The 24,403-nt window shown below is 38.3% G+C and overlaps 1 long non-coding RNA gene across 1 annotated transcript; it reads right to left on the bottom strand.

Moving 5' to 3' along the window:
* Positions 1 to 727: 727 nt before the first annotated feature.
* LOC135407228 (uncharacterized) lies at positions 728 to 23,903 on the bottom strand. Its single transcript, XR_010426773.1, has 3 exons — positions 23,826 to 23,903; positions 2,594 to 2,640; positions 728 to 1,602 (listed from the first exon to the last, which is right to left on the bottom strand). It is a non-coding gene; the product is annotated as an uncharacterized LOC135407228 (long non-coding RNA).
* Positions 23,904 to 24,403: the final 500 nt, after the last annotated feature.

Here is a 24,403-nt window from a genome sequence, read left to right as displayed (position 1 = left end):
TTAGCAAGTAAATACAACAAGAAAACTAATGTGCAAACAAACAAAAACACTTGCCAAATTGCTCAAGGGGAATAAAAGGGTTTTAGAACTTTGTTTCTGTGGGCCTTTCTCTGGTTTTCTATTCTAACTTCCGTCCCCAGTGTTTTCTTCCCTTGCTTACCAGCCCTCCCTTCCTCCATCCTCCTCTCCCAAACTGAGGTACCAAGATGAGTTTCCATAAGAAAGCAGATACCCTTCTTCCTGCCAAAAGAGTGATTAAAAAGGATAAATGTCTACATTTATGCATGCTTGTTGTTCTGGGAACACATATTTTGCCAACATATATAAATGAATGGAAAGGCCGAGTGAATAATAGTATTGTGGGAAATATTAGTCTTCTTTTAATGTATAAATTTAAAACCAGACGACTTGTTCATTATTTCATAGCTGTATCTGAACTTCTCCTTGTCACTCCATGTCTTTGATGTTTGTCCAGAATTTTTTGTATTTTCGCCCAAAAGGAGAGAAGCAGAAACAAAATGTATGTTTCTGGCGAACACTTCTGTCACTGTCACCTCAAGCCTAAGAACCAGACAGGCCAGATGGCAAGGTTTTTAAAGGTGTTGAGCTTGGTAGCAGTTTCCATTGATTTCAAAGGGGTCTCTATATATTTAATGTGCTTCATACATTTGGGTCAAGACCTACACTAACAGCTTGAGCATGGAGATTTGCATATTCACAGTATATCATTATGCTAACTGTACAGCAATCTGGAGAATACAATTCCATTCAGTATGACATCCAGTGAGCACTTAGTTTCATCATAGCCTATGAAGTATACTTTTTCCGTCCCAAATTATATGAATTTTGGCAGAAAAAGAGGCATTAGCTTCCACCTCAAGCTGTCAGAGTTTGTTTTTTAAAAAAATCAAATAATTTCTTTCTATAAGTCATAAGGGACTGAAAAAGTACAAGGCCAAGACCGAGTTAACTTACACTCTTTTCAACCCCATTAACTTCAGTGGTTTTGGGCAGGGTTGTGACTGAAAAGATCTCTTTTTCCAACACCTTTTTTGGGGGGTTGTTTGGGGTTTTTTTGACTATGCATGTTCAGGTTTTTTAGGTCATATTTCTTTATCTGAGAAATATTTGAGAGATACAGTGTAATTAGGGACATATATAGAAATGACCCAATTTGTTTCATGTAAATCCTGGCACTCAAAGTAGTATCTCTAAACATGAGGCAACATTCTCTTTTAAAAATGGCTTCCTTGGATTACACTATGCTAACAGAACACTGTCAGAAGCAGGAATATTCTCAGACTCAGAAGTAGTCTTTTCAGGTATGTCTTGTTGAGAGACTCAAATAGAAGCAGAATGTTTTCTGTCATAGGGAAGCACATACAGTGAATCCAGTTCCTGCTTCAATCCAGGCAGCATTATGGAAAGCACATATCCAAATTTTCACAAACACTCCTAGACTAGGATGCATGAGCTAACTGTGCTTGTCTGTCTGTGTTGTTCATGTTTGCTGTTTCCATAGGATTCTCCAGGAGCTGCCTATGTCATCTAAAACACCATGACTTCTATCTTGTCCTTCATTTTTTTGCTGTACCCCAGCACCTAGGAAGCAAAAGCAACAGTCTGAGACTGTTGATCCTATTGGAACAAGGCTTTAGACAAATTACATTCTGAACTGGTTTGACCACTACTTTTATCTTTATTATATAGAACCTAAAAAAATATTTTGGGAGATTTTATTATTGTATCTCAGATTTCAACTGTGTTCCAAGAAATTCTTTCTGCTTTCAGTACTGTGTGAATTTCTTTACAAAGTAACCCTACATCAGCCTACACTGAAATTCCAAATTCACCTGTTCTTTCAGTTTCTCCTCTCCAGAATTTAAGAGCTACAAATATAAATTGCTAAAATAAACCTTCACAAACTGCAGAGAAAAAGGCTTAGCCAGGTTTGTGCAGCCATTTGCTTTTCAATTTATTAGCAATGTAAGAGACCTGTAAACCTACTACTACCTGTTCTTAACATTTGCAAAGAGACTTTTTTAATCCATTGTGGCAGTGAATGTTTATGTTTCTTCTCCTGTGCCTTGGAACTGGGCCCTCTGTAAATATAGTAAACAGAGTCCCTTTCCCTGAGGGTTTCTCTGAGTTTACAATCCTATTGTGTTCTTTACTCAGCACAGTCCTTTGGTTTAAATAATCTTTTTACAGCCACCAGTGTTTTGAAGGTTGTTGTGAGAATTTCGTTTATCATATATCCTCTAACAAATACCTACATAAATGACTTCATAATATCATTGAAATTAGTTAACAGCTAGTAGCATAAATAGATCAAATAGGGGATTAACAGAAAACAAATTTGAGACCTAGGTTTTAGAACTGTTAAAGTCATTCCATTTGCTCAGGACAGGGGTACCTAAACATTCAATTCTTCTGTGTAATGTGAGCAAGCATATCTAATATTTCTCATGGAAGTTTATTACAGATCAAAGATTTTTCCTCATGATTGTATACATTTTTAGGAAGAGGCATTAAATTCTGCTTCCAGAAATCACCCAGATACGGAAAAAAAAATAAATACTCAAAATCTTACTTTTACAGGGTTTGGAGAAACTGGTTCAGGAGGACAACACTTTGAGCCTAGAAAAAAAAAGTGAAAAACAGTTTTATGTGACCACTAAATCATACAGTAAATAAGCATGTAAATACAACAACCCAGAGAGGACATCATGTATCTGTATTCTACTGTGGTACAAAACCCATGCAAGAAAAGATTATGTGAATAAAGAATGAAAATCTAAAAAAAAAAAAAAAAAAAAAGACAAAAAAAGGAAAAAAAAGAAAAGACAAATAGACAACTTTAAAAAATAAAAGCATTAATTATTTGAAAGAAACACTAAGAAACAAATTATTTATTGGGACAAAACTCCGCAAAACATACTTTACGTAACAACAAGTTACTGCCAAGAACATTTTGCATACCAGCAGGTGAGAAGTCTAATGAATACAGGTAAAGAAACACAGCCAGGATACTTACCCATTTATTATCTTAATAAATAACTATAAAGACATCACATAAGATAACTACATATGACCTGCAAGAAGTATCCAAAAACATTGTGGAATCTTCTTAGATATTTTTGACGGTACAAGGTTCTGAGCAACTTGAACATGCCTTAAGCTGAAGATAGACAAGGCTAGATGAACTTCAGTGATCCCTTCCAACCTAAGTATTTTTACATTTTGACCAAGTGAAAAGTCAGGCTCAAAGAATGGTAGTAAATGGGGCAACTTCTGGTGTTCCCCAGGGCTCACTCCTCTTCAATGTTTTCATCAATGACCTGGAAAAAGTCACTGAGTGCACAATAAGTAAGTTGCAAACAATATTGAATTAAGAGAAGCCATTTATTACCTTGAGGGCAGAGAGGTCTTACAGAGAGATTTTGAGAGATCGGAACACTGGACAATCACCAGTTGTATCAAATTTGACAAGACAAATGCCAGATTCTTCATCTGGAGTGGTCTAATCCTGAATGTTGTATAGATTGAGGGATAAGAGGCAGGAGGACAGCTCTGTAGAAAGGGAACTGGGAGTTTTGAATTATGTTAAGCTATGTATGAGTCAAGAATGTTTCCTTACAGCCCAAAGGGTCAACCATATCCTGACACACATAGAGTAAAATATAGCTAAGTGCTCAAGAGAAGTGATTATCTTGTTATACTCAGTACTGATGAGGCCTCTTGTGTGCAGTTATGGGCTCCACAATGGAAAAAGGATATAAAAATATGAGAATGTGTCCAAAAGATGGCAACAAAGATGATGAAAGGAGTAGAGGATGTGACTTACAAGCAGTGGCTGAGACTACTATATTTGTTCATTTTAGAGAAGCAGAGGCATACGGGTGACCTCATTGTTACATGAGGGGAAGCAGAGGGGGGGTGCCAATCTCTTTTCTCTGGTGTCTAGTGATAGGAAACAAGGGAATAGATTAAAGCTATGTCAGGAAGAGTCTAGATCAGATACTGAAAGAAAAAGTTCTTCATTGAGAAGATAGTCAAGCACTAAATCAGGCTCAACAGGGAAGTGCTCATGGTGCCAAGCCTGTTGGTGTTCAAGAAGTGTTTGAACAACGCTTTTAAATATATGATTCATCTTTACAGTTGCTCTGTGTGAAGTGACGAGTTGGACTTCAATGATCCTCATGGGTCCTTTCCAGCTAAGGATATTCTGTGATTCTCCAGTTCTCTGATTCTGTTCTGTTTTCAGGCTGCTACTTCATACTGTTTTCCTGTGGAATATTTTGATTCATCTCAGTCTCTCACCATTCAGTACTTTCTGATGTGATAAATCCTGTTTGCTTTAACCAAAACTAAACTAGCTTAAGCAACAGTACCACTCAGATTCTTATCTTATTCTATCTTCAGTGCTTATCAAATAATATTCCCTCTCATGGTCAGTCTTTGCAAATGAAGATTTGGGAAAGGTCTTTACCCTTCCAGCCTGCACAGTGGATTTTTTAGGTGAGACACAGTGTGCGCTGAACTGAGCCCACCCTTTAATCCTAAGGTTCATCTGCCAGGGCCAAGCGAGCTCAGACGGTGGCAGCGAGGTCCTCAGGACGTAGGTTTGTTTAGAGTGACCTTCTCTTAGATGGATGGCCTTACAGGGCTGACAAGCTCCATCTGCCCGGGGAAGTCCCCTGACCAGGAATCAAACCCAGGCCGCGGCGGGGAGACCGCCGCATCCTAACCACTAGACCACCAGGGGGCCCCTAATATTCCCTCTAATGTAATACTAAATGCAAAATTGAGACCCCTCTGAAAAGTGCTGGTATTAATTAGTAGCTCTACAGTTTGCAGAGGGAAAATAGAGTGTTGTTCCTTAGTAAATTTCACCCAGGCAACATTACAGACAATTGGAAAACATCCTACTCCATTTTTACATCCCTTTCTTGACAGCAGAGAGCAGGCTTACCCTGAAGGACAGCGGTGAATCTGGGCTCCCATGGGCTCTGCTGATATACCTGCTCAGGCACACATTATCTAAACAAGGCCATGCTGTGCAGCTGAATCTGAAACTGGAGCCCTCCAGCTCCATCCTTCCTCCCCATGCAGCAGCTTTCCAGGAGCAAAAGAGAGTTTCTCCTGCATGCTGGTGTTAGGTTAAAGTTGAGAACCTGCCCTGAGAGTCAGACAAGGAAAAGCAAAGCTTTGGCCACCTCAGCCTCTCCTTGTTCCTAAGGCTTCTTCAGTGATGCACATACGTTACAGCTCACTTTGAGTCACTGGTTCCCAGGGAGAAATTGGATGCCTGTTAAAACAGAAAATATAGAAATAACCTGATGTTCACTCTTCAGTTTTGGGCTGCACACCCATTCTCACTGTCAGAAAACTAAAATGAGAGTATCAGGGGTGGCTGGAAAGTACTCTGCAGCCCTGATATCGGGGTTTACCCAGGGATGTAAAAGCCATGAAAAGTTTTTAGAACCTTGTGTTCTACCACAGGTTTAACATGCCCTGACTTGTGTTCTCTCTTGTCCCTTTCTACAATGCCAGAGACCCAACAGCAGGACTAGTAGTGCTATTTGCTTAGCAAATCCACAGGTTTTACCGGAAAAGTGAGTTTTGTAGGATAGTTTTCTCAAGTTGAGGTTCATGCAGACTTCAGATCTCTTGTGTCCTGAGTAGCTCATTAAAGATACTGAAAATATTTTAAAAGCTTCTGCTTTCTCCTGCAGAGGTGATGCTGGCAATACCCCTATGATTGTATACACTTGCGTAAATGTAAATGCTTCATTAATAACTATGGTATCAATATATGGGACTCAAGCAGTGTTCCTATCTTTTACAAGGGACATATATTATGACTTGTGTCACAATAGATCATTATGACTTGTGTCATAATAGATCAATAAGATCATTGGAAAAACAGTTTTATGGAAATACTGAACCATGAATAAGCTGCTGTATTTCTCAAAAAGCTAAAGAGATCACCATTCTGTAGTATGGGTAGCACAAACAATTAAGTCTTTTATGCTTACAAAAGTCTTTGAGACTTTCAATAAGTAAGGAATTACAAAAATAAAACTGAGCACTTAGGACATTGTATGATCACTCCATTAAAAAGTTATGATTTAAAATTTATTTTGTCCTTTACCTGAATCTCACCTCCCCTCATTTGAACCACTCTTACATACATTTTGAACGCTCATAGTCTGCTCCTGTGCAACATGATACAAGTTAACATGAACCAGGCTGCCACAAATAAGAAGATCCATTTATTTAGGCTGGAAGTACATAAAATGAAGACTGAATTTTCCAGTCATTTGTACAAAACCATATATAATTACTGAGAAAAACTTGTTTTCATTCTTGAGGCTAAATTTATGTCACCGTAAGCATACACTAGGGCCACATTAGCTAAAAGAAATTGGTTAAAAAGAATGGAGAACTTAAGGGGGGGTTGAAATTTATTTCAATGAAATAAAACTTGCTGAAGAGTCATCACATCATAAACATGTTACTATGTGCTTCAGATACCGATATTTAGAGAACTTCAGTTCTTTATATTACTTTAATTAGAAGCTTTTATATCATTCTACATCAATCTTTCAACTAAATTCTGTCAACATCCACATTGATATGTATTGAATATGCATCTTATCTTTTTGCAATTACTAGCAGAATACAGCTACATTATGAGTGCCATGCTAAAACACTCAGAGAGGCAGTTCACATGCTTTCATTGCACTATATGATTTAACAGAAGTGTAGACATAGCTAAAATATAACTGAGTATACACAATTTGAATGTTTTTAATTACAATAGGAGCTAGAAATTTCGCAGTAGGTGTAAGATTTCACCTCACAGAAATTATATCTCCCACTTTATGAAACACAGTACTTTATGAAATGCCAGCATTAGAGTCTTAACCATCACTCTAGGAAAGAATGATGTAAACAATTTATACATGAAAGGTATGATCACCTTGTGTCTTAGATCAAAAAGATATGTCCTTCATAGTTTAAATATAAATACTAGTATGTTACACTATTTTATTAAAGGCTTCCATATTAAAGCCTTCCTAATTAAATTCACTTGCAATTATCTAGAGAGGTTTTCAACTGTCATAGCAGTTCTAAGTTCAAAAGGAATCAGGCATTTTTAAAGTGCAGTGGATATCAATACAACATAGAAGATCAGGAAACCTCAACATATAATGCTCAGATTTCTAAATTCCATGCCACTCAACTAATAAGGCTGTTCTCCTTCTCCAGTACTGTTATGTGTGTGTTCCTAAGAACATCTTAGACTTGTCTCAGGATGATGATGTCAGTACTCAGGCCAGGGCCTTGTTAATGAACTCGTTATTCTCTGCTGCCCTAACCCCTGTAGCAATTAACTCTGTCTTTCATAAGATGTGCTGGAGCACCTCTTAAGCATGTTTTTTCCCTCTCTTTCTCACAGATGAGCCTGTCCTTCAAAGGTGTCTGAAATTCAGCTGAGGAAATTCCAGATGAAAACAAGAGTGACAGTGCTGTGCAGTGCACATTGAGTGGATGAGATCAGCCTGGATGTGCCATTCTGGTCTGTATAAACATGCAGTCCATGAGTGCCTGTGGCATTCACAGCAAGGCGAGTTTAACATCCCCAGGATGTGTCCAAAGCATGGTCTCATGGAGACTATGCAGAGGAAATGCCACTCCAATGCCACTCATCCAGCATGCCCGTTTGATTGTCATGGACCCACAGTGAACTACATAATTCTGACATTGTAAGGGAAAGCAATTACACAGGCCATCTTTGTAAGTCTAGTAGCCTTTTGCCCAGACTTCCTGGAGTCATGGCACCCTGTTAGACTATTGCTTCCACTGAGTTGAAATACAAAAATTCTGGAAAATTTCTTCCTTTTTTTGTGAGGAAAAATTTCCATTGTCTTCTAAAAATAGTTGCTTACTACAGTCAGGGTATGTTGAAAATTTTTGCTGTTAGAATAACATCTCATCAATCTTTGAAAGCAGCTTCTCATCTATTTTTACTCACACTGTTCTTACTCTAATGAAAATAAATGGAGTATAACATTTGCCTTTTCTTTGTCTCATTCTGCATCTTACCCAAAGCAAACCCCAAGGTCTTAAATTTTTCAATTCAATATGAGCTTCCAGTCCTGTAACATTTGAATGTGCCTAAACCAATCACATGTACTGTCTTATACACAAAATGTGTGTGCACACATACAGAGAAAGGTTTTGTACTGAGGCAGAGGCTGCTTGATGGAAGGAATAACAGATCACAATAGGTTAAAGAACATTTGGCACCAATGCCCACATGCTTTAATAATGTGGGTATTTTCAAGTAATAATACGTTGAAGTTCATCCATGATAGTTTCTTTTTTTGAGTTCCTTGAGTTCTGTGAATTTCATGAGTTCCATGTATGCTTATCATCCAAGTCTGTCCCTCAACACTGAAAATCCAAGTTTCTTCTGATGTTTCTTTCCTTAAGTAATTCTTTCTTAAACAATAACCATGTTTCAGGTATCACTGTTGCCAAAATATGCGTGGTCATTACAAAGGACTGCAATAGAATTTCAAGTGTTTATTGCCAGCTGGACGAAATTTTGTAATAACTTTACATACAGCATTCAAATGATCTTTAGGAGGTCCCCTACTTTCCTAACAACATCCTAGGGTGCATAATCCATGCTTTGTAAACTCACAACAGACGTCAAAAAATCTGAAGCATCTGTAGGGAGTCACTTAGACTTTTGTGACCAGTTCTGGCTTCTTCGCTTAAAAAAAGTATACGTGTGAAAGTACCTATGAACAGATCGATCGATTTATACCTATATATTTACACATACACACACACAGGTATATATGCATTATTATTATTATGTGTACATTATATGTGTGTGTGTGTATATATTCACCCATAATAGGTGAATATATACACCCTATAGGGTGAATATTCACCCAAATAGGGCGAAGAAAGAACAGGAAAAAGCTACTATTTTTCTCATTCTAGTAAAATTAAGAATAACTCTGCAGAGATAGAGAAAATTTTCTTACAGTAAAAATAACACAGAAGACATTGCAAGTGATAGCTGTAGAATCTCCATCATTCTACATCTTCTAGATTTACTGGATGAAAATGTCCCAGGAGAGACAAACATCTCACTGACCATGTTCACTAAGATATTCCAGATTCTCTCTGTTTATCTCTTTCTTTTAAGCAATATTTAAAAATTGTATACATACTTTATCATATCATCTCACTAATCATAAACAGATCTCAAAAGAGTTTTTTGTCTTTTTTTTTTCCTTATGGGAATTGGAAATCTATAACTACAAAGTTTAGTTCTCTGTAGCAGTAGGAGAAAGTAATTTGGCTAGGTTTTCACCAAATAGAATGTGTGTATTTACCAGTTTGTTGTCTTTAGGATTGCGGTGAATGCAAGGAAGACATCAAAATGCCTGGACATAAGTACCTATTCTACCTATGAAGTGTTCATGTTAATCTTCTCTGGTCCTGTTCTTATTAGAAATATTTGGTTTCCTACATCTCTTTTTGATTTCATGGCAGCAGTTCCAATTTCCTTTCAAAAAATAGCTGGAATTTTTAGAGTAATGGTATCTCAAGGCTGGGTTGACTTCCAGTCGCGTTGAACAGGTCTGAATTTAGTACCTTCTCAAAATACTGCAAAGATATTCTATATTAATGCTGCTTATAAAACAGATTATCTTAATTATAATTCTTTCAGAGTTATAAGTTTCCATGAAGTCTTATAGAGATAATTATTTCTGTCTTAAAAACTTTTTCTGAATAATTTTTCTTTTTTGGAGAGACAAATCTTTAACTGACATCTGTCTGGTGAAAATAACATTCTCATCAGTAGTTCTTACACCAGAGCTTCTTTGGTTCCCTAAAACAAAAGGTTTTATTGAAATCCCATCTAATAGTATTGCAGTGTGTCTAGTGAACCCTTGCTGCTCAGATAAGCATCCCCCATATTTCAGGAGAACAAAAGTGAATACAATAGCCATTTTGAGGGTTTTCTATGGATTTTCATACCTGAAAACAGCAATATGGTACTAGGAATATGGGTTAGGAGAGTGCATAGAGGAGTGTATGAGTAGACAAAGTTTTTTACAGGATAATTCACAATATCACTTAGGTAACATGTTCGTTTGTTGCTGCTGTGTTGCTCCTTCACTATGTCAACTCTTCCTGACAAAGAATACACAGTTTGTGTCAAAAAAGTTCTACCTCATTCTGATGCTTTTTTACTGAGGATTTGTAGTTAGGAGTTCAACAGAAAAAATTTTAATTAAGCGTGCCTTCAGGTTGTTCCTGAAGAACATTTTGGAAAACCATGCTTCATCCTCCTGCACTCCAGTTCTTTCTACCAGAGCAGCTGGGTGCTTTTTATTAGGTCCTTGATGGACACTCTTTTAATGTGTTCTAAACCTTTGCCAGTGGTGGGTGTGTCTTGTCACATCTTTAAGAGCAGGGAATAAAACATGTCATCTGAGAGACTGGAAAATTGTTATTCATATTGCACTAAAAGGATGATCAGGATATCTGGTCAGGATGTAATTGCTCTTTCTAGCACTTTCCTCACTGAAGGTTATCAGCAAAAGCAGCCATCAAGAACACCAACAGATCTTCCTTTCTTGCATATTTGGCCACTGCTATACAGATATGTTTCTGCAATGATAAGCAGTGACACAAGCCTTTTCCTTTCCTTCTCATCCAAACTACACTATTTCACAAAAAAAATACTATAGTAGCAGCACACACTGCACGTGACAGCAACAACTTTCCCCTTGATCCCATGAGCTTACTACATTGACATAGAATTTGAACCTAGGTATGCCATACCACAATGAAACCTGGTGTTTTCCAGTCAACCTACCATCTCCCAAACACAGCCTGTCTAGTCCAGTAATATTTAACAAACCAGAAAAAACCTTATTCATATAGCATGTAAAATCCGGAACCTTATCCAATTTGAATGATATTTGAGTACACACCAGTAAACCTACCTCTGTTACTCAAGTTCTGAGTTTTGACCTTTGCGCAAATTCCACTCCCTCTGCCAGACCTGTCAGTAAGCACAGCACACTGAACTTTATTCACACCAGTTCTGTCACCAGTTTAAACTCAAGGATACTCAGCAGTCCCTGAGTTCATCCAGGAGACCAATCATGAATATAGACATAGCCCTAACTCAGCAAGAGAAGTTGGATGAGGCAATTAAATCTAGTTCAAAGAGTACTGCTAGACTAGACTCTTAATTAAACCCCAAGCTCAACAAGAGCTCTAATGATACCTGACAGGTCTGATTATAACAGCACAGAACTGCACAAGTTCAAGTCTAACGTGAGTCCACCTGTTCTTTCTTGATTGGCAGTACTTCCAGCTCTTAGCTCCTGCTAACCTGAGTTCTAAGCTTCCTAACAGTGATAATATTAGATAGATGGGTATCTCAGCCCTGCTTACCTTAGCAAAATTAAAAAATCCTTGTCATGTCTATAACCAATATACCTCTTTTTGCCTCTGCCTCTGTACTAGTCTTACCTGAGTGATACCAGACTTGATTGAACTCTATGGTCTTTGTTTTTTATCTAGCAATAAATCTACGTATTGAAAACTATTAGACCAAGCACAATGATATTCCAAGCCCTAGACTCAAGCTAATATAGAAAGTCCTTCACATCTTCAAGTCCAATTTAGGCATCCCATTTCTCTCTGGACAGCTCCTTACTGCCAACTTTATGGAAGAAGCATATCTCTTTTCTTCTGCTGTTCATAGCCTCTTGTGATTCAAACACCAGTAGAAAAAGTGGTGGTGAGAGAAGGAAGGAAATACAGGCAAATTTGGAGTGAAAAACAAGAGGAGATTTCTTCCCTGTTCAGCTGCTATGAATGTAAACTGTAGTTTTCAGTATAGCCCTCTATCTGTCTTACACTTCTGAACTGCGTATAGCGTTACCAGAACATGACCAGAAATATCCACAGGGAAATAAACCTTTAACAATTTACTATGGCAACAAACTCCAAAATTACTGTAATTTAATGTGATAGTTTTATCTAAACCTTAACACAAACTTTATCCTTATTTTGAATACACTCCTGCGTTGTATATCAGCCAAACTTGAAAATAAATCTGTTGTTCTAAGTCCAGTTTGGGATTTGATTGCTAGTGGATCCATTATCTTCGAACTTAAGAAATCTTAGCACTAGATTAGTCAATATGCAGTAAAATCCTACAGAAGCCCAACTCATAGTCTCCTTTAGAACCTTAATGGCTAACACTCCTAATAACTTTGATAATGAGGCTAAATTTTGTTCCACATGATCTGTTTTATTGAGCTCTAAGTGCAAAGCCAGCTCTGACCCTATTATCACAAATGCTATTAACTGGCAGATATAACCTATAACCCAGATTTGAGAGAAAATCTTTGCCCTTCTGGAAAGATAGCTGCAGGCCAAGAAGCAGGACATTAAGTATCTCAGGTGAAGACAGATTCCTTTGTTTAGACAACTGAACTGAGTTGACATTCTTAGTGATAGGCACATTTTCTACTGCTGTAAAGGTGAACCATGACTTTGCACAATGTTTAGTAGTAACAGGGAATAATATTCTGTGCCTCAGCCACGAAAATACTATCAGGTATTGTGCTACTCTTCCTTTTGAGTTCTGGTTTAAGCTGTCATTTTTACAGACAGAGAGTCTACTAAACCCCAGCCATGATTCCAAGATTAAATCAGGTTCATTGATATTATGTGGAATATCACTCCTTATTTTTACAGTGAGAAACCAAATGGTTCCTGTTCTAAATTTATTTTGTGGCATATATTTTAATTGTGCTAATACTGTCACACCATATAATACATGTCTCCAAAACTTAGCACTAAGCAAAGGCTTGACTGGATATATTCAGAGTGATAAAAGTCTTAATTTTTTACTGGGAAACATAATGACTGATGAAACACTCCAGAACTTCTAGCTTACCAATTTTTAATCTAGGCTTACACACCTAGGCTCACGGTTCAATCATATGAATTATAGGCCAAGACAGAAACTTAATCTCTACCTTCCTAAAGCTAATTTGAAATCTACTTTCAAACGCTGCATTTGTCTCTCTAACAGTTTCTTGTTTGCTACAATGTAACAAAAGCCTGATACTGTGCTCACTGAGGCCTTGTGAAGCACCTAGAACCACTTGGTCATGCAGACTGGAGTAGACCATGCAAAGTCTCTATCCAAGCTCCCACTCAAAGCACGGTCAGCAGTACCTTCAGACCGGGTTGCTCAAAGTTGTTATGCAGGTAGGTCTGGAAACTGCCAGGCACGGAGATCTTAGTCTCTCTAGGCTGCCTGTTCCACTACATAATTATCCTCATTGAGGGCTTTTTCCTTATCTCCAGCCTATCCGTTTCATGTTTCGACTTCTACCCACTGCCTCTTACCCTAGCACAATGCACCACTGTGAAAAGTCTAGTTGTGTCTCCCTGAACCCCTCCTGTCAGTGACAGAGCTTCTATTCAGAGCCACTGTCATCCTCACTTCTCCTGGATAAACCAGCCCTGGTGCTACAGCCCCTCCCCACAGTGCACGAGTTCCAAATCCCACTGGTTTGGTAGCCTACACTTTATTGTGAATCATATTCCAAGTGTGGTATAATCCAAGTGCCAACTGAAGAGAAATATTCACTTTCTTTGATCTACTGTATATGTTCCTCTTGAGGCAGCCCAGGGTGCTCTTTGCATTCATCACTGCCAGAGTGCACTGGAGCCTCAGTTCAGCTAACTTCCTCATCAGGACGTGCAGTTGTGGACATGGTTAAGTGGTGGACTTGAAAGTGTTAGGTTCTACTGCAAAAGCATAACTACATGCCCAACCACAAGTTCATGAATGGCCTACTGGCTATAGGTCCAGTCACATTCAAAAGAGCCAGTCAAGTTCACTAATAGTATGGTTTCTTAAATACAACATTTATGGTTCTTTTGGACTGCTGTTGATATTTGCATTAATTGCTGAGTAGGTATATATATCACTAACAATATTATTGCAATTGCAAACAATTTCCTGGATCAAAGCGCTTGGCATAGCTGAGGACACAGGACTTAGCAAAAGGCATCCCTTCTGGGGAGGATGAGGAGGACAAACCCATCAATATGTCTCTACAAATTTCATGTTGAATTCTCATCCCCCAGTTGGGTATGCTGTGATTTGGACTGTGGTCAAACTTCCCGAACTTAGTGGTGGCATTGTATGGAATATTTAAGAGATGTACTTGGTAGCAGTTGTACAAAGCATTTATTGGTATCAAGCAAGAGAACAAGACCATGTAGCTTTCATCCCACTTCATGTTCCTCTCCTATCCTATGGCAACACAAACCACTGAAACTCCATTCAGTTTCAGTGTCTGCTCTGATCACCATGGGCCCCATCACATTTGAGCTTTGCATTTTCTTTGCTCTTTGATGCCTCTAACAAGTGAACAATTGGACTGATCTTAAAGGTCTTTCCCAACTGAAATGAAAATTATCCTAGGACCCACATGACCTCCTCTGCAGAGTTCCTGTCAAGGCAGACAGTGATGTAGTACTACATTTGTCCATGCTGAATTTCATGAGACAGTCAGTCTAGTCCTCCCATATGTGCATGTCTGCTTTTGTTTTGTATTGACTGGACCCACATCGTTCTGTTCAAAACTTGGTGAAGGTATATTTCACTTTGTGATCTAAGCCACTGATAAAGATGCTAAATAGAACAGGTTCCAGGATAGATACCTGAAGAGCTCTGCTTTTAACCAGCCTCCACACAGATTATGACTAACTAACCACTCTACTGATTAGTCAGGTTTTCACATAGACACTAGGCCAACAACCTAGATTTTAACATGCCATTCTGATTACAAGGATTGTACAGTAGACTTGGTCAAAACACCTGCACAAGTCAAGATAGGCGTCCTACAAGGTATAAACTGCCATCTCATCCACTTATACATGACACAGTGCGTGGTAAATGCATGGTAGCCATCTCCAGAAAACCACTTTTCATATGTCCAGAAATGGTTTCTAAGACAACTTGCTTTATAATTTTCCCAGGCACAAGAGTAAAACAGAAGCCTGTAGCTTCTGGTATTTTTTTTTCTTGCAAATTTTGAGGATGGTTCCTACATTTCCCTTTCTCCAATCATAACTGACATTATTAGCTTTTCAAGGACGGTCAAGACCAGCCTCATAACAACATCAGGCAATTTTTTAGCATCCTCCGATGCATCCTGTTGGGTCTATATTTGTATGAAGCAAGGTTTATCAAAAGGTCATTGACTCAATTATCTTTTCAATTCAATTTAACTTTAATTATAGTCTGTCCTCACTTCTGTCTTCTGAATGCATGTTTTTGCAATGAGTCTCAGTCATAAGTTCCCTGTTTAGCCACATCAGTCTCCTGATATGTCCAGGTATTGCTCTGAATGTTGCAACAGACCTATCTTCAACTTGGCGAATGTTGTCCTGCATAACTGAGCTCCTTTGTCTTTCAGAGCTGTACCTCAGTTTCCTGAAGAGCTATTTCTGTTTTCTCCTGGTGTCCAAGGATCTGTTCTTCTACTTGACTTTCTCACTTTTGTTAGGATCTTGAAATCCATTATTTCATGTTTATTACAGCCAAACCTGCCACTGACCATAATTTCCACTACCAGTTTCCTCATTCATGAGTGTTATGATCATGTTCTTTGTAAGTATTAGAGAGATGCCTCTGCTTGAGTTAAGGTGCAATCAAGACCATATACTAAAGTCAATAGCACAGATTTTTATTTAACAGTAAATGTGAGATAGAGAGATAGAAAGAAATCAGAAAAGGAGAGAGGAGGGAGACAGAAAGAGTGACAGAGAGACAGATTAAGTAGAAAATACATCACTACTCTGTGGATTCTGACAGAATCCCATTTATCCTCTTTTTTGTGACCTAAAAAAGATTCTCGGTGGGGAGAGTCTTGTTGAAGTGGTGTTTGCAGTCTGGATCCATTGAGGGAGGGCCAAGACAGTGAGCGGAAAAGCCCAGGGTGGTTAGGGATGTCTGCGGTGGTAAGGAAAGTCCAACATGGTGAGAGAAGTCCATGTATGAAGTGGTGAGGAAAGACCATGTGTTGAGTGAAGTCCATGTGGTCTTCTATCAGGCTTAGGTCAGGTGGGAACACCCCCAGTACCTCCCTGTGGCAGGGAGTTTTATAATGGTTGATGTGACATTGAGTCATGGGACATTTTAGGAGCTTTTGACACTTTTTAAGATGTTACAGCTGCCTGTTAAATCAGCACAGGTGAGTCAATTCTGTCCCATCAGCAGAGATGAATATCTTCAGGCTATGCGTGAATTGTTCCGTTTGCTGCAGGGGAGTTATCACAGCTGAGTCATTTGTATAAGGACAAAAAACACCATGCTATCTGGACAAAGAAATACTGCCCTGCCTAGCAGGATTTACCTCACTCCTTATCTTCAACACCCAGCTTGTACCCTGAGGTAGGTGTGCATGCCCTCAGCACCTGAGTGGTTACTTTGCACATTGTCAGCTTGCACCTTAATTGTCTGAGCCATCAGCATTCCAGTCTCTCACACTTGCAGATACATACTTCTCCTGGGATGATTGGACCACCACTTCTACTTTATCTCAAGTTCCCATCACAGTCCAAATTAGTAGGCATATTCAGGGAGTAGTTGCTTCTTTGCACACTTTGCTATTGTGGACAAAAGTCCATCAGTGATTTTAACAATGGTTAAGCCATAAAGCATTTCAGACTCTTAAAATGAGTCACACCATTCATGATCATCACACCAAAATGTCTCATCTAGAATCTGAGTTAAGAACTACACACCATAAATAATTTCATATTCTGCAAATGTTTTGGGCACTGTCTTAAGAGTATTTTTGGTCTACTTAAGTAGTGATCTATTCTGAATCTTTCATCAGTTTCTCATAGAAAAAGACAAATAGCTTACTCTTAAGTATTCCTTTAGCATATTCACAGGTGTCCCAAACTTCTCATTCACATCACATTACTTTTCATTGCAAGCTATTCCTCATCTCAATTATTTTGAGGCTTTGCCTAGCCTTTACCTTTCACTCATACTTCACCCTTGAGTCATTACACAGTGTTCCTCATATCGTCATTTCTCATTTTGTTCTTGAGAAACCTCATGACAAATTTCCACACTTCTGGGATACACTTTAGATGCCACTCCTAATCTTGTTGTTTTCCTGGATCAGACTTCCATGGACATGTTTTTGTTGCTCCAGGAATTCCATACCTTCTTAAAGCATCGATAGTCTAAACTTTCCTCTCAGTTGCAGACTTGCACTCTCTCACTAAATCTAGGCTTCCCTCGGGCTAAGAAATACCTCATACCATTTTGTCACTGATAATCTTAGCAACTAAAATTCTATTTTCTCCACGGTAATCTTTTCCAAGACCTTCTTACTCTCATGCCTTTATTTCCAAATTTAATCAACTTAACCCCTAACTGAACCCTAATTCTAGATTTCCACAAGATTCTAGACACATTTAAATGATTTCTTGTTTTCAGTGAGAAATCTAAAAATAGTTTACTACATTTTTTCTGGTTTTGCTTTATAACCAAACATTTACTGTAAGTCCAACGGATTGGATTACTTTATTACCAAGGTGCCCAATGCCAAATTTCTCAATACCTTTTTTGTTATGTCTTTTTCCGTGACTTTGTTATTGCACAATCACAACTTCTAGTTTATTCAACCTTAAACTGAGTTTATTGGCACTGCTAAATTTTCACTGAACTACTAAACCCCCACTATTCTAAACTCAGTTTTGGTCTTGTCTGAAATGTAGTTTTATGTAGTTAATGGTTTACATTGCCCTAATCTGAATTCTTGGTTTAGGATGAACTCAGTAACTCCTTAGACAATTCTAGTCCTCATTTTATCTTCAAAAACCTCAACAATCATGGTCCTAAATATAGATTGGAATTTTCTACTAGTATGGTCTCAGTGTTTTGCCATAGCTTCAGTTTATGTAAATCATAATCCTTACTATAACCCTGGACAAAATGTCAATCAAATATAACTCCTAATGTGGACAGAGGAGAACTGAACTACCAGTGTTCTAACTTCTGTGTTCCACTTCTTGAAAGTTTATTTTTAGTATAAAAACCTCCTAAAATAAAGGTAAACCATAAACTTTGGTTTCAGTGAACCTCAGCGATATCATCTCGGATATTATTCATCTTTTTCTGACAAGGAGTTTCATTCTGTAATCTGCTTTCTCACAGCACTATTGCTGTCAGTTCACAGCTTCTGTTTTATTAAACCTTAATTCCAACCACAGGCTTCTACTAGCTTCAGTGGTGTTCTCCAAAGGTCACTGACAATTTTCACTACTGAGAAAGCCAACAGCTAGTATTTTAAATTTTATGAAGATTTTAAGATTACTTTGGGGTCAGCTTTCAACCTTTCTCATTATTATTATTATTTAGTTCATTAAGATGTATTTTCATGATATCTGACGGAAAGATGCTCCTGGGTCTGTCCCTACACAAGTTAACTTGTCCCTACACAAGTTAAAGTAACTTCATGTCTCACTTCAAAGAGGCCAACTGCGTCCTGAGGGCCATCAGTCAAAGCATCACCAGCCAGTTGAGGGACAGGATTGTCCCGCTCTGCTCTGCATTGGGGCGGCCTCACCTTGAGACCTGTGTGCAGTTTTGGGCACCACAGTTTAAGAAAGATGTAAAGTTATTAGAAAGTGCCCAAAGAAGGGAAACAAAGATGGTAAAGGGCATTGAGGGGAAGCCGTATGAGGAGTGGCTGGCTTCTTGAACCTGGAGGAGAGGAGACTGAGGGCAGGCCTCATTGTGGTCCTCAACATCCTCATGAGAGGAAGTAGAGGGTCAGGTACAGATTTCTTTACTCTCATGTCCAGTGACAGAACTCAAGGAAATGGCATGACGATGAGTCAGGAGAGGTTAAGTTGAATATTAGAAAAAGGTTTTTCACTCAGAGGGTGGTTGAGTACTGGAACAAGCTCTCCAGAGAAGTGGTCACAGCCCCAAGCCTGACAGAGTTCAAGATGCATTTGGACAATGCTCTCAGACACATAATGTGATTCTTGGGGATGATCCGGTGCAGGGCCAGAACTTGAACTCGATGATCCTGATGGGTCCTTTCCAACTCAGCATATTCTATAATTCTATGCATCCTAGAGCTCAGATTTTAAGTAGCATTAATAAAATCTTAAGAAATTTCTCATTTCCTCACTGAAAACCTAATCACCACTACCTTAGAGTAACATTATTTATCTGTTAATTTATTTACTTGCTTATTGATTTACTTTCAGTCTACCAGCTGTATATTTCATCAAATCTAGGAATCACTGCAAATTCAGGACAGGGAACCTCCCCAGACAGACAGAAAGACAAAACTACCTGATCAGCACTTTTAGGACTAAACTCTCATGTCGTACTAAGCTTTCTAGTTCATTGACTCCCACAGCTGCAAGACCTAAATGCTCTTAAACTATCCATAGTCCCAAGATAGCAGCCAATACTGAATGCATAAAAAGGCTAAAACAATTATTTGATCAAACTGTTGCCTTGAATTTCAGCACTAAATGTGGTGCAGAAACCACCGCCACTCAAGCTCTAAATTAATGCATATGGCTTATTAAAAGAACAGGATAATGTCAGTCTGTTACTATGAATTCTGTCCATTTTGCTGCTACACTAGCAACAAATCTACAATTTTTTGAACAATTTAGGATTGCCTAGAAATGACAGAAGTAAAAAATACAAATAATAGGTTTCTAACAATAAAATTCATACTTAAGTATTCCACAACTCCTTCCAGCTTATTCTGTGCTCAGATGAGCTGTGACATTGCTAAACCCAGCCTTCACTAACACAGAGATCACCATATCTGACTTCAATGTCCTTGAAAGCAAATTAGAAGTACAACATGATAAACCATTTCAGCATTAGAAATACAGTTTGCACTTACATTTTATTTCTTTTTGAGCTTTTCAGTACAAAGGTGAGAAATCATTTCCTAGGAGATTTAAGTTTATGATTCCATATCTTTATCCTGGGTTGCCCTATCTTACTCTCTTCAGTTTCTCATTCTATGGATTAAAACCATTCTGATGAGGGATTGATAAAGGTGATCTAACAGTCAGAATTAAGGCTCAAAAGAAAATATGCAGCATATTTCATCAATGAAGTCTATAATTTAGGAACATATAACTATGACAAGTAGTTATTTTAGAAGATTTTCAAACTAATTATTTTGCATAATTTAACACATGTAAGTATTCCTATAACAAAGAATGATTTAATACATCTATCTAGTTTTCAAATAAATTGTTTATTACCATTTGTTCTTCTACCTTCATTTGACCTTCAGTTTGCAAGAATCAGTACTGCTGTGACACTGTGATGTCATTGTGAGATTACTTCAATTACCTATATGCACGCAAAAGGCATAACTGAGGCTTTGTTATATGTCTACAAAGAGTATGAAGCCATCAGATGTATAATTGGATTTAATTTTCATATCTATTCATACTGTTAAGTCATATTCTGAAAAAGCAAACTTTAACTTTCAAGAGGTACAGTTATTACACAGCAGACAACTAATAGAAAAGCTCTGAGATCCCAATGAGAAAAACATGGTTAGTATTTTAGAAAGTGCAATATAGTACCTAGGTGGCATTTGAGATAGGGTAGGAATGGTTAGGCTTGTCCCATAAAACATCACAAACTACATTCAAAAAACAGGAAAATTTCACTCTTGTCAAAATGCATCTTGCCAAATAAACTGAAAATTTTTAAAAAGACAAGTTTTAGAGGAAAACAAGTATTGTATGAAAAGTTTTACTTCATAGATTGCCAAATTTTCTATTCCTGTGTGATCTATTGTGACACGGGGGTTGGTGTCCTTTTGTTTATATTTATTTATCTGCCTTACCACAGATTTTTGGAATGTGGAAGTTCTCAAATATGTACATACTGCAAATAGTACTCTGAGGCCTCTGAACAGAGAAGGAGGAAACTGAACTCCATATATTGATGTAAGAAGAAATGGCAGATGGGAATACAAAGGTTTCTGAGCCACCAAAAGCATTTGCTTTGGAAAGTGAAGGCAATTATCATGTTGTATCCTATATAAAATGTGGATCTAAATACACAGTAACCCTGCACTCAACTTCTGTTCAATGGGAAAGGAAAAAGAATGGAGACAGTTTTCTGTTTGATAGCTGTATTGCTAATTGAATTTCTGAGAGAAGTTATCTGAGAAATAACTCAAGGATTCCAAAGTTTTTTATTTTATGAGGAAAAGGCTGTATTGTATTCTTAGAGTGAATAGATGTTTTCCTTTATTATTTTTTCTTCTCACTCTGTAGGATGGAAAGAGCTTATATCTTCATCAGGCATAAAATATGGAAACGTCCTTAGAAGACTGATATTACAAACTTGGAACAAGTCCAAGTGCAATTATTGTTTGTACTACACTTAAGAGTATGCAATTCAGAAATTAAGTTGTGGTTTCTGAAGCCTATGCCAAGATAACTCATTTGGTTTTCTCTTGCATTCAGAGTCTTTGTCAAGGAAAGAGTTGGTTGATACGAAACAGAAGAGAAACTCTGAAAGCTATTAACTACTTTCCTATTACGTATTTGAACTTCTGTCAAATCATTAAAAATAAACCTTTATTATTCTTTTCTGTGCTGTGGGGGCAAATTCCTGTGATATACAGAATCCCTCTTTTCTGCTTCTGCCATTCAGCAAAGCTCCTCTTGTCTCTATCTTTGTGATCTACTGCCATGAACAAGGAAGACGGCTTCCAATCTCAGTGAATTATTCTTTTAGATAGAAGCTTAGGGTCTTTTCCTAACAAGCAAATCCTTATAGAAGACTTGAAATGGACTTATCATTTAGTCAGCTTTTTTTTATGCATTTTGTGCTTTTTTGGTTTTAAAAGGTTTTTTTCCCTGTTTTCCCTTTGGCTCAGTCAGGTCCCTTTAAAATTCATTACAGAAAAGAACAAAAGAATCCAACTAAGCATAACTATGCTAAATCATCCCACCAGTGGAACATTCAGAGATGAATTGGTCTCAATTAGTGCCTTGCACATTTCTGTACTGCCCAAGTGCTCTCGTCCTTTCTTTTCTTTCTAAGGAGAAGTGGAAAAAAATGCATCAGAGAGTACTATCGCTAGCAGTAATTGTTACTACTAATGCATGCCATTTTCATTAAGTATTCAGCTTTGGCAGAACATGGCTCTACTAATCTCATATTCCAAAATAATAGAACGCAGAAGTAATTAAAAACGCATATTTATTTTTAGTCCCATTATTCCCATTAATCACTGCAGTTAAAGCAAAAAAGAGAAGACCTCAATCAGTAGGAGGAAAGGACCAGATCAGAGACTATTTAGAGTATTCAGATACTTTGAAATAGCTTCAAGAAGATACTTTTAACCTTTGAATACTAAAAATGGTCTATTAAACTGATAGAATCACTAGAGAGTCACTCTGAGATCTCCTAAAGAATGAACAAGAATGTAAGGGAAAGACAAATATGCTCTCTTTCTTTAAAAAGATACAGAACTTAGACAATTAACTTAATTGGAATACCTGGGTACATTTGAGAGTAAATTATCTATTAGTATAGAAATTAAACAAGTAATGTTTCATGTTTAAGTAATGTTAATGAGCTGAGTTACAGCAGAAGTAGACTTAGTTCGGAAAAAAACCAAAAAAACAACAAACAAATGAAGGTAGTTTTCTTGCACAAGATTCTAAGAAAGCTTGGACTGTTCAGCCTGGAGAAATCTCAGAAAGTTCTTAGACATGTATATATAAACCTGATGATAGCAGAGACACACTCTTCTCTGTGGTGCCTTCTGGAAAGGCAAGAGGAACAGGCACAAGCTGAAACATATTAAACTCTGCTTAAGCATGAGAAAACACTTCTTTTGCAATGCAGGTGATCAAACACTGGCACAGTCTGCACAGAGAAGTGTAGGAGGCATGTCCAAGGCACGGAGGACGTCCCGGGGCAGAGAAGCCCAAAGGAGCATCCGTCTAAATGGATAACCCCATTGGTTAGAAGGTCACATGATATCAGGGTATAAAGGGAAGTGCCGAATTTGAAATAAACCTCTTTGTTTTACCACCTCACGGAGAGCGTGTATATTCTTTATTACATAAAGACACGTGCACCCTACACGTGGCACCCGTACTTGGGGCTTGAGCCTATATTAGGTCAGTTTAGCTTACCCTGAATCAGGAAATTTATCGGTAGATCCCAGTTATCACATCAATTAATCCAATGCGGGGATTTTTCACCGAAAAAAACACAGACGTCTGTAAACCGTTGTCTCAGTGGCATCTGAGAAACGTGATCTTAGTTTAGTGAGCTCGAAAAAATATTAGAAGTGCACAGGAACAAGAAGAAAAGAAGAAAAAAGAAAAGAAGCTGAGAGATCGGAACAGCGAGCAGCAAAAAGAGAGCGGACCAGGGTCCAGCATCCACCTAAGCGGTGAGTCAGGTTGAGAGGCAGCGCCAACATCCAGCACGCATAGTAACAGAAACTCATGAAGTGTACTGGGGGGAGAGAAAAGAGCCGTTAATGAGTTAAACTTTGGGTCAGGAACCGAGTACCACAGAGACACAAGTCACTGGGAGAGAAAAAAGCCTGAAATGCAGGATCCCAGCCCATGGGGTCAGCGCACAGAGCTCTGTTACAGTGATGAGGGAGGTAACCCAGCACATTTACCACCCCACGCTGCAGATGAACAGCAACCATGTGTCTCGCACTGGGCACAGCCATCTTGCCCACCAAACAGACCGAAAGACATCTGTCTCTTCCGGCCCCAGCGCAGCCCCACCCCACCCATAGGCACGAGAGGGGAGGTAGCCCCGTCCCCCCACCGCCTCCACCACCCCCCACACCCCCCCACAGAGAGCCGGGATTACTGGAGCCACAGGGGGGAGGCAAAGGGGGGATGGAAAAAAGAGACCAGGGATGGTTCCACTGGGAGGGAGCAAAGAGGCAAATGGGAGAAAGTAAGTTAACATGTGAGAACAATGTCGAGACAAGGCATTTCGAGTGGGAAGCTTGAATAATATTCAGGCATGCTCAGTCGATACTAGCCAACGTCAGCCCCCTCAATTTCAGCCTCTATCATATGAGGCTACAGAGAAATTGAGGCAGTCACTAAAAGATGCTGACATGTCCTTAACCAATACTTTCAAGTATTTGGAGACATTGAGTTCCACCTATTTTTTTACCCCATATGACTGGTAGAATCTAATGAAATTAGTTCTTAATAATACTCAATATACAGTCTAGTT

The sequence above is a fragment of the Pseudopipra pipra genome, chromosome Z (assembly GCF_036250125.1).
Source record: "Pseudopipra pipra isolate bDixPip1 chromosome Z, bDixPip1.hap1, whole genome shotgun sequence".
Taxonomy (NCBI): Eukaryota; Metazoa; Chordata; class Aves; order Passeriformes; family Pipridae; genus Pseudopipra; species Pseudopipra pipra.
The sequence above is the reverse complement of the archived record's forward strand: the minus strand, read 5'-3'. Positions and strand labels throughout refer to the sequence as shown.